This window comes from Chlorocebus sabaeus, chromosome 11, assembly GCF_047675955.1.
Source record: "Chlorocebus sabaeus isolate Y175 chromosome 11, mChlSab1.0.hap1, whole genome shotgun sequence".
NCBI lineage: Eukaryota > Metazoa > Chordata > Mammalia > Primates > Cercopithecidae > Chlorocebus > Chlorocebus sabaeus.
The window spans coordinates 31,324,324-31,335,395 of NC_132914.1; the positions used below are offsets into that span (position 1 = coordinate 31,324,324).

The 11,072-nt window shown below is 40.4% G+C and overlaps 1 pseudogene; it reads right to left on the reverse strand.

The window, feature by feature from the left end:
- Positions 1–9,440: 9,440 nt before the first annotated feature.
- LOC103218812 (guided entry of tail-anchored proteins factor 1 pseudogene) lies at positions 9,441–10,018 on the reverse strand (annotated as a pseudogene).
- Positions 10,019–11,072: the final 1,054 nt, after the last annotated feature.

An 11,072-nucleotide genomic window follows, 5' to 3' on the forward strand; every position in this document is an offset into this window, starting at 1 on the left:
AAAATAAAAACTAATGTGTGATCTGACACCTGAACACAAAATTATTATAATTTTTGTATATTTTCTGCAAGAACTTTGTAAGAGCTATAGTTGGTTTCCCTCGCATGCTATTATGTTACATTGTATTACATATAATATTGCACATATTTCCATGTAGTCACATGGAACTAAACCATTTTAAGAGTGTTTTAGTATTTATCAAGTCAATGTATCATATATTACCTAATTCCCTTTCTACTGGTCATTTAGATTCCTTTCCATTTGGGAAATCAGGAGCAATGAACATATTTATGCTTACGGTTTTCCAAAAATATATTTTTTAATTATTTTAAGATAGATTCCTAGAAGCAGAATTCTTGGGTCAATAAGTCTGAATATATTTCATGACTCTTAAAACATATTATTAATTTGCTTCCAAAAGAGGGTACCAATTTCTGTCTATTCTCACTGGCAGTGGTCAACACCTAAGTCTTGAATATTAATGGAACATTTATATTGAAATGGTATCTGGATAGTTTAGAGTGAGAGAAATTGGGACTAGAGATATAGTCTTAGGACTTTTTCACAGATAGATCATAAATGAAACAAACAGGTAAATTATCCAAGAGAATGAATAAAATGGAGAATCATGTTGAAAGATGAACCTTAATGAAATATTTTTAACTTTTGTATTTTACAGACAAAGTGCGCAGTTTAGTGGCTTGTCCAAGGTCTTATAAGTAATAGGTAATGAGGCTGAGTGGAAAGTAGGGAAGGGAAGGGAAAGTGGGTAATAAAAGAACAACAGGAATGCAGTGCCACAGAAGTTAAAGATGAAAACCTTGTGCAACAGAAGGTAACAACCTCACTGTGTCAAGCAGCAAATACATTTTTTTTAACTGAGAAAGAAAGAGAAATTCTTGGATTTGGAAAGGGGGTGGTCTCTGGCTTCCTGACTCCTCTGATCCTCTAGCACTGCAAACTGGTTTTACAGATAGCCTTGTAAACATTTACAAGCCCACAAACATTATAAGCTGCCTAGTTCTGCCCCAGGTTATAGTCACAGGCAGTAAAAGATTTTAAAAATCAATATTCTTTTATGATTCTGACTGCCTAAAAGTTATTACTTATGAGCCCCAGGTTTGTGAACTATTGAAAAAGATACACTAATTAATTTAACAACACATCCAGTAAAATATTTTCTTTTCATGCATTTTGGTCTATGTCTTCACCCAGCACAGGGATGAAAAGAAAATTGGGCCAATAAAATGTAAGTTTGCAGTAGAGACCAAGACCACTGAATTCAGGACCAGTTTTTCTTTTTTTACAAGTACAATCATTTGGGTATTTTCACTCATGCCACTATGTGAGTGGGCAAGTCAAAGTAATCTGCACTTTACCGTAAAGATTCCAGGAACAGAAAAGTCAGTTCCTGGAAGTGCAGAGAAGGAAAGCAAACATGGCTGACATGAGAGTGAGTGTGAAGTAGAGGGAGAGCAGCTACTATTGCCTGCATGTGGCTATTTTTATGGTCTCCTGGCAGTGCTATGCCTCTGTCTTTGTAGCTCATGTTCACATTACACATTTCTTTAACTTTTACAATTCTTTGCATTTCCTCTTTAAACTGATATTTCACTTTTGCTTAAATTGTAACCCAGGTATATTGATCACAACCTGCTGGGTGCTGAGAAAACTCCAAATTAGAAAAACAAAACAAAACAAAACATTTGTTGGGTAGGTGGGTAGAGAGAATACCAGATTAAACTATACAAGAAGGATGAATGAGAGAACAAATACCAAAAGTGTTTCTTGTAAGTGTCCACAAGGATGATGGATGAGTGGGAGAACTGTTTCATAGAGAGTGTAAAGGAAGAGATATCTCTGCTTTGTTTTTTGAATGGATGTGTTTTGGATTGCATGTTTCTTAGGAAAACAATTAGCATAAGCCTACACTCCCATTGGTCCTCAAATTTCTAGAGGTGTCTGTTGGGGATATAACTCAGGATATGTCCTTACAACAGGGATAAGAGTGAAGGGACTTCGAGAAAGCAGTTCAGGCACATGACTGTGAGGTCAGAGCACTAGGCAAGTTTCCAGAGGTGGCAGCTCACGGATCCATCTCCCCTTCCACAGCTGCTTCACCACTTAGTGTACCCCACCATATCTCTTTTAGACAGTTAGGGTATACAGTGTTATAGACCATCCATTAAGTAAATGCCCATTTCTCCTCCAAGCCATTGCTATCCAAGTCACAGGGACAGTTTTCCAAATGTATTCGTCGTGCCAAGAGAAACATACTCTTCAAGTGTCCTTCACGTTCTTCAGAAAATCAACTTTTCACTTTTTCTTTCTCAAGATAAAAAGCATGCCAAAGTAGGTCATTCCCTTACATAAGAAGGGGGTATTTTGTGTGTTCTGTTCTCCCACCATGGCTCGCTTTCACTTTCACCCCACTGCAAATGTTTGTAATCTGCAGAGAAGACCCCACCATGAAACGCAGTCCCTCAACTTGCTGTCTACAAGGCTGATGCATGGCGAGCCAGTGACTGGTTGGGAACTCTGGTATACAGCAGACAGTGTGGCTGTCAGGGCTGACCCCCAGGAAGCGTGCTTGTTAAATTAAAGATTTCCCATGTATGCTTTGTCTTCTTTTCCTGCTGAACTCATGAAGACAATAGAGACCACGAATGGCCAGGCTTAGTTCAGAACCTTATAACTTGATGATTCAATGGAAGATGAACTGCTCGAAACCGAGCTTCAATAATTAGGCTACTTAAAAATAATGCATTGTCTTCCCAGAGAATACGAAAATAAGATTTTGCAAATTTCCCTTCTATAGTGCTTCCCTTTCATATATTTTATAAGTAGAGCCTTAATCATTCTTCAAACTATAAAGTAAAATAAAATCCTAAGCCCCCAAAAACTGAACAGACCCCCCTCTTGGCCAAGAGGACCCAGAAAAACCTTAAAAACATGACAGGAAGTCAGACGTGCCTCATTATACCCCTCCCTTTTGGAGTTTAGACACAACCGACTAACATTAATATTAAAATAGAGATCATAAGGCTGACAGGACAGACTCTTTGCGGCAATAAGAGGTGAAATTATAAACAGGACAGATGTGAAATTATAAAAAGGCCATGCCAGGCAAGGGTTAAGCCATGCACCCCTACACTTAGAGCATAAACTATGTTCTAATGGCCACAAACTTTTTCTATTTCTCTGGTAGCTAAACAAGCACTGGCGTCAAGATAAGCAATATTAAAACAATTATAACTCATCCGTTCCCAGACGCTGACTAACGCCCTGTTCCATTAGCCAAAAGTACAGCTCTGATTGGACAAGAAACTGATTTCAGTGTCTTTCTCCTGATGAGAAGACCACCCACCACGGACTGCTCTTGCCCAGTTTACAGAGACTGCACTTGCCTTTCTTCGCGTCCTGAAAGGACCTTTTGATATGTAAGGCCTAACTATAATGCATTTAAATGTTCAGTCACCACCCTAAAGTGAACGTAGGTCACATGTTACATACATGTTTGTTCAATATACATGTGCCAAGATCACCTTCATGAATATTCATAGCTCCTCCTGTAACCTGTTGAATATGTATGTTTTGCCAACCAGTTCAACATAAAGCTCCTACCCCTCCCCTCTTCCTTTGAAGTGCTTGTTTCTGGTCTTGGCCTGAAGCACGCTTCCCAATCTGCAGGATGGCCACCTTGTAGGCTAAAACCCTTTATAAAAAATAAAGTCTCCTTCTCTCCTTTCCAAACTTATAACTGTGTGATTTTTTTTAAGTTAACAAAACTTAGAATCATTAGAGAAAGGGAAGGCCAGTTACTGAGAACACTTTTGATTAAGCCAGAGTCATGAAGCTCTTCTTGAGGTTGAAGTTGTTAAAGAGATGGTTAGCTCTTGAAACACATGGTCATTTGGGATACCTTTTGGGACTTGGAATTGAAATCCAGCTCGGAAATCCAGAACTGGGAGTAAAATATTTTAGGCCAAAAAAAAAAAAAAGAGTCTTTGCTCATTTTAAGTGGCAAAAAAGTGGGGAAAAGTTAAAAAGTTAGTCATTGCACTTTGGAAAAACTGTTTACTTTCATATTTTACTTCTGAAACTTAACAATGTAAGGGAATAGATTTTAATATTTCTTTTCAGGAAAAATACTTTCAATTCACAGAGTTTCGTTAAAATGATGCTTTTGAAATCTAAGGTATTCACAGACTGTTTTTTAAGCAATTCTTTATGGTAGACATGCTGCTGGAGTCAATGACAGCACGTGTAGGATAGGATGGCATTTGAGTCTTCACCTGATGCGAATTTCTGACACATTTATTCACATGCTAAAGGTCTCTGAGAAATTGTTAATTTAATTATCACTACATCTCTTTTTCATTTTTCTGGTTGAATACTCAGTGGTAGCAAGTTGGCAGACAGTTATAAAAAATATCTATACTCAGAACATCTTAAAGAATTGCTGGCTGGGTGCAGTGGCTCAAGCCTGTAATCCCAGCACTTTGGGAGGCCCAGACGGGCGAATCACGAGGTCAGGAGATCGAGACCATCCTGGCTAACATGGTGAAACCCCGTCTCTACTAAAAATACAAAACATTAGCCAGGCGTGGTGGTGGGCGCCTGTAGTCCCAGCTACTCAGGAGGCTGAGGCAGGAGAATGGCGCGAACCTGGGAGGTGGAGCTTGCAGTGAGCCAAGATCTTGCCACTGCACTCCAGCCTGGGCAACAGAGCAAGATTCTGTCAAAAAAAAAAAAAAAAAAAAAAAAAAAAAAAAAAAAAATTTGCTGTGAGATTTTTGCTGGGTCACTTACTTGATCCTCATAGCTATGCTATGAAGTTGTGAAATTATTTTATCATGGCTGAATCTCTGTGGTTTACATTTATTAATTCAGTTCTACCAGCTGTAATGTAAAGGTGAAAATCTGATGAGACGATTTTAGCTGTAAAAATGTGTAGTTTGAAATCTAAAAGCTTATAAAGTAAATGTTCTTATGGTGTATTCAACTAGTAGCTGTGAGTGTGGTCTGGATCACTGTGAGGAGCTGCACTCAGCTTCTACAGGGCATAATTTTCTGTTGAGGAATAATTCAAGTAGACTTCTCCAGGGCACCTGGTTTTATCCTGACTTCGGGTGTAGGTGCAGGTGGTGGTCTCAGGTGGCTCCAGGACATGGCATGATCTGTGGCTTACTGACCCTGGTCTGTCTGCTAGTGGGTAACACTGTCCCGCCACAAGTTAAGATGACAGGAGCACAACAGTGTAGACAGGATCACCATGCACTTGTCTAAATCAGAGCTACTTAAATCTTGAGTCTCACGTAATGGACTCAAAACTTCCCCTCAAAAGTGAATTAATGAACAGAGAAAGAAACCCTAAAAATACAGTTAAAAAGAACTATGAAAGTTAATAGGCTGCTCTTGATCCCTGCTGGACCATGACCAGAAATGAATTAATGGCAGTGGCAGGCTCTCAGTTTAACATGTGAAAACATGACATGCTATGCAAATGAATCAAATTAGAAGTGAAAGAGACAGTGCTGTCAACTGTTTATTCAGGCTGTACCAAAGCCCTTAAGAACGGGAAAGGTACCAGAAATAAATACGGCAAGTCGGGAAGTGAGAAGACATGCTTGGCTTGTTGGTTGTATGGTTCATTCAACAATGAGTTTGGGCATCTTCTGCCAACCACGGCCTAAACAAGCAGTAGCATATTCAAATGCCTGCGGTGGAAATTCAAGTGAAATGAAGAGTGTAAGTCCTCTTTAATGGGGAGTAGATTTCCGCTCATTGTATCTATTAAAGGAGTGTTGAGTCGAGATGCCAGATCTTCTGGTTTTCCAAGAGAAGCCAAAAGACTAGAAGGGTTTTTTTGTTTTGTTTTGTTTTGTTTTGTTTTGTTTTGTTTTGTTTTTGTAAAATTTCTCAATGTTTGCAACTAAATAATTTGATTTTGTGGGCCAAGCTAAACGTAATCTGTTTAGTAGTGTGCCTTCTCTGGCTCAGGCAGTGTAAGCCTGATTGTGCTCTTAGTGCAGAGACAGAACATCAATATCTGTTATCCAAGCTCGAAAGCAATAATGCCTAGAGTCATGTAAATGCCAAAGACCCGAGGCAGGGGCGATGAGAGGAACAATGCATGCAGGAAGTGGCATTGATCTGGACCCTGGGACACAGGTAGGATTTAGAGGTGGGTCAGTGCCTCCTGCCCAGAGTGGGGAAATACAGGTTGTTTATTTTGAGTAGCAAATAGTTCAGTGTGTTAGCAGCTGCAGGCTGTGGAAATCTTTCAAGTATGGAAAGAATAAACAAAAGCCCTCCCCATAATCTGCATGATCTCCCATAAACACGCAAAACCTCCCCAGGTGAATTATACAGTGTAGGTTTAAAAGAGAATAAGGATTTTTTCCCAGCTTTAGTGAGATGTGATTGACAAATAAAAAATGTATACATTTAAGGCATACTATGTGATGATTAAACGCATGTATACATCACGAAACGATTACCACAATCAAGCTAATTGACATATCCATTACCTCACATAGTTACCTTTCTGTGTGTGATAAGAACACTTAACATCTACCCTCTTAGCAAATTTCAAGTATATAACACATTCACGCATCGCTTGATGATGGGAATATGTTCTGAGAAATGCATCATTAAGAGATTTCATTGTAGTGCGAACACCGTGGAGTGCACTTACACAAACCTGCGTGGGAAGCCTATGACACACCTAGGCTATGTAGTATGGCCTACTGCTCCTAGGCAACAAACCTGTATACCATGTTTCTGTACTTAATACCATAGGCAATTGTAACACAATGGTAAGTATTTGTGTATCTAAACATAGCTAAACTTAGACAAGGTACAGGAAAATGCTATAAAAAAGACCAAAAAAATGATACTCCTGTACAGGGCACTCAGCATGAATGAAGTTTGCAGGGTTGAAGGTTGCTATGGGTGACTCAGTGAGGGAGTGGTAAGTCACTGTGGAGGCCTAGGCCAATACTGTACACTACTGTAGGCTACAAACACTGTATACTTAGGCTACACTATATTTCTTTTTTTCTTTTTTTTTTTTTTTGAGACAGAGTCTCGCTCTGTCACCCAGGCTGGAGTGCAGTGGTGAAATCTCGGCTCACTGAAAGCTCCACCTCCCGGGTTTATGCCATTGTCCTGCCTCAGCCTCCCAAGTAGCTGGGACTACAGGTGCCCGCCACCTCGCCTGGCTAGTTTTTTGTATTTTTTAGTAGAGACGGGGTTTCACCATGTTAGCTAGGATGGTCTCGATCTCCTGACCTCGTGATCTGCCCGTCTCGGCCTCCCAAAGTGCTGGGATTACAGGCTTGAGCCACCGCGTCTGGCCTACACTATATTTTTTTAACGTTCTTAGCAAACCTTTTTACTTTATTAACTTTTAAATTTAAAAAAAATTTTTGACTCTTTTGTCATAACACTTAGCTTAAAACACATATTGTACAGCTGTCCAAAAGTATTTTCTTTCTTTATATCCTTATTTTATAAGCTTTTTTCTATTTTTTAATTTTGAGAACTTTTTTGTTAAAAACTAAAACACAAACACACACCTTAGCCTAGACATACACAGGGTCAAGATCATTAATATCGTTGTCTTCCACCTCCAAATCCTGTCCCACTGGAAGGTCTTCAGGGACAATAGCATGCATGGAGCTGTCACGTCCTATGATAACAACGCCTGCTTCTGGAATAGCTCCTGAAGGATCTGCCTGAGGCTGTTGTACAGTAAGCTTTTTTGTGTGTAGAAGCAGAACACTCCAAAATAATAAAAAGTATAATACAGTAAATATATAAACCAGTAACCTTGTCATTTATTATCATCATCAAATATTACGTTGTGTATGTGCTATACTTTCATGTAACTGGCAGTGCAGCAGGTTTGTTGACACTAGCGTCATCTCAAACACATGAGCGATGTGTTGTCTATGACATTAGGACAGTTATAAGGTCACTAGGTGATGGGAAATTTTCAGTTCCCTTATAATCCTATGAGAACTGCCATCATATATCTGGTCCATTGTTGATCAAAATGTTGTTATGCAGTGCATGACTGTACATTAATGTTAACTGTAGTCACCATATTGTACCTCAGATCCCTAGAACAGATTTACACTGTCTAACTGAAACTACCCTCTGACAAACATCTCCCTACTTTCTCCACCTCCCAGCTCCTGGTAACCACCATTCTGCACTGCATCCATGAGCTCAACTTTTTTAGATTCCACATATAATATATTATGCAGCATTTGTCTTTGTTTGGTTTACTTTATTCAACATAATGTCCTCTAGGTTCATCCATGTTGTCAGAGACGGCAGGATCAGGCCTGGTGCAGTGGTTCACACCTGTAATTCCAGCACTTTGGGAGACTGAGGTGGGCAGATCATGAGGTCAGGAGTTCAAGAGCAGCCTGGCTAACATGGTGAAACCCCGTCTCTACTAAAAATACAAAACATTAACCAGGTGTGATGGCGCATACCTGTATTTGGATTTTCTCTCTTCTTTTCTTGGTTAATCTTGGTGATGATCTATCGATTTCATTTATCTTTTCAAAGAACCAACTTTTTGTTTCATTTATCTTTTGTATTTTTTTATTCACTTGCAAAGATTTTAATTAGAAAAGATTTTAATTTTTTAAAAAAATGTTTTAAAAAACAGTTAGCAGAATTATACTTTGTGGGCCATACAGGTTATTGGTTCAGATTAATGTAATCAGGCCTTATAAGATTTGTTTTCTGTGTTCCATTCTAAAGAGCATAAATATTAAATGCCTCTAAAATACACTTCATTCAAAATGGTTTAATTACAAAACACAATTTGAGCACAAAACAATGCATTATGGTCTCATGGATACAGGTTGGATACAGGTCTCATGGATACAGTTACAAAACACTGTAATGAAAAATTAACAGCCTCAAGTAGATAATACTGTACAACCCTTGCTCAACAAATGACATTTTAAACACAGGGAGAAAAAGCCCGAACGATGTCAATTAGTGTTGTTCTTTTAGGTATATTGAATATGATTAAAGAAGTTGTTTTCAAATTCTTAGTAGTGGTATTAAAATTAAGTTACTTTCTAAACTATATTAAAAACAGCACTAAGTCTTCAAAGAACTTAAGTTGTTAAAAAAAACTTTGACTTCCCAGCTGGCAATATGACCAAAATATACAATAATGCAAATCACAAGTGACGGCACAGAGATGCCACTGAACATTTCACATTTCGTATGGATCTAGGACGGTGTTCATTGGTACATACGTGCCATAAACTGGACTTTCTTGGCTCAATGACACGTGTAGAAAATCATGATTCTTATAAGAATCTCTCATAAAGTCCAAGAACAAACCTATTTGACCAAAAAATCTAAACTGTGCACTTTTGTTTCTTAATAAAAAAAGTGTAAACCAGGTTTTTAACCTAATAAGAGAAAATCCATTTTTAAAAGTCTCATAGCTGTATCCATCTTCCTGTTCAGCTGAACGGATGAAGCACAATAGCCACAATTTTGTTACAGACTAAAGTCCAACAGGTAATTCCAACACCACCTGCTATTCTAGTAGGAAAGGCTACCAGGTGGTCTGGAGGGGTTATCCATTTTCTCTGGACAACAGCCACGGGGACAGAATAATACTTCCAAATGAGTGAGATCATCAGGGCAACCTGCAATACATAGAAAGTGACACTTGTCATCCATTTTATCTTGGCTAATTGAGTTGTCTGAGCTTTCACGTGGGTTTTGAGCTTATCCATCATCTTGTTGATCTTTCTTTCTAGCATGGCATAGCTGGCAAACTCCTCCATCATGTTGACCATGGAGAGTTCCTACCTGGACCTTGGAGAGATCCTGCGTGGATCTCCGTTCTCATCTGTGACTCCTGCTCTGCGTCTGCCTGCAGCACCCTGGACATGAATGATGAGAAGGACAGGAGGAGGATCCTAAGAACATCGCACCCAAACAGGAAGCTGAGCACCAGCAACCACGCCCAGTGGTTGGCCACTGTTTGTGTTTGTTGGACTCCTGCTGAGAGGTGGCGCTTTCCAGAGAGCATCAGCTGTGGTAGTATGGAGAGGAACTGGCAGTGGGCACAGTGGGCAGGGCCCTAGAACTTCCAAGAGTATATGCCATTTGTCTTCAGCTACCAAGGTGGATAGGGAAGGCCCATCAGGTAAGATCAGAGCAGGGCATGTCTGAGCTCAGACTTTCCTTGGATGGGTCTTGCTGTGGCTGCTGTAGGGGATGGGGCTGAGGTTCCCAGGTCAATGGAGTTGTGTACCTAGGAGGATTATGGCTGTCTCTGCTTAGTCATGCGGGTTGTCAAGGAAGTGGAGAAAAGCCAGCAGTCACAGGTCTCACCCAGCTCCCACTCAAACCAAAGGGCCAGTCTCACTCCCACTGTGACCCTTCTAATAGCCCCGAGTCTGTTTCCAGGCAGTGGGCAGCAGGGCTTGAGAACTTGCCCCAGGCTACCCACTTCCCAGCTGCAAAAGATAAGGGCTTGGTTCTTCCCCCACCTGTGGAGTCTGCACACCGGATTCATGCCCTCCCCTGAGTTCTGGCCGGGAGGCTTCTCGCCTGGTTCAAATTGCTACAAAGTTCAGCTGGAGACTTTCTTCTCCCTGTGGCATTTTTCCCTGCGCCTCTTGCTGTCCTCCTGAAGGATCGCTGTGTTGCCAGGCCTGAATGGCCTGCTTGGAGACCCAGAGAGCTCCTAGGGCCTTATCCTGCTGCTTCCTCTGCCCCTGTATTTCACTCTGCTCTCTAATTTTTTTTTTCCTAAGACAGACTCTCGCTCTGTCGCCCAGGCTGGAGTACAGTGGTGAGATCTTGGCTCACTGCACCCTCAGCCTCCTGGGTTCAAGCGATTCTCCTGCCTCAGCCTCCTGAGTAGCTGGGATTATAGGCATGCACCACTATGCCTGGCTAATTTTTGTATTTTTAGTAGAGACAGAGTTTCACCATGTTGGTCAGGCTGATCTCGAACTCCTGGCCTCGTGATCTGCCCACCTCAGTCTCCCAAAGTGCTGGGATTATAGGCA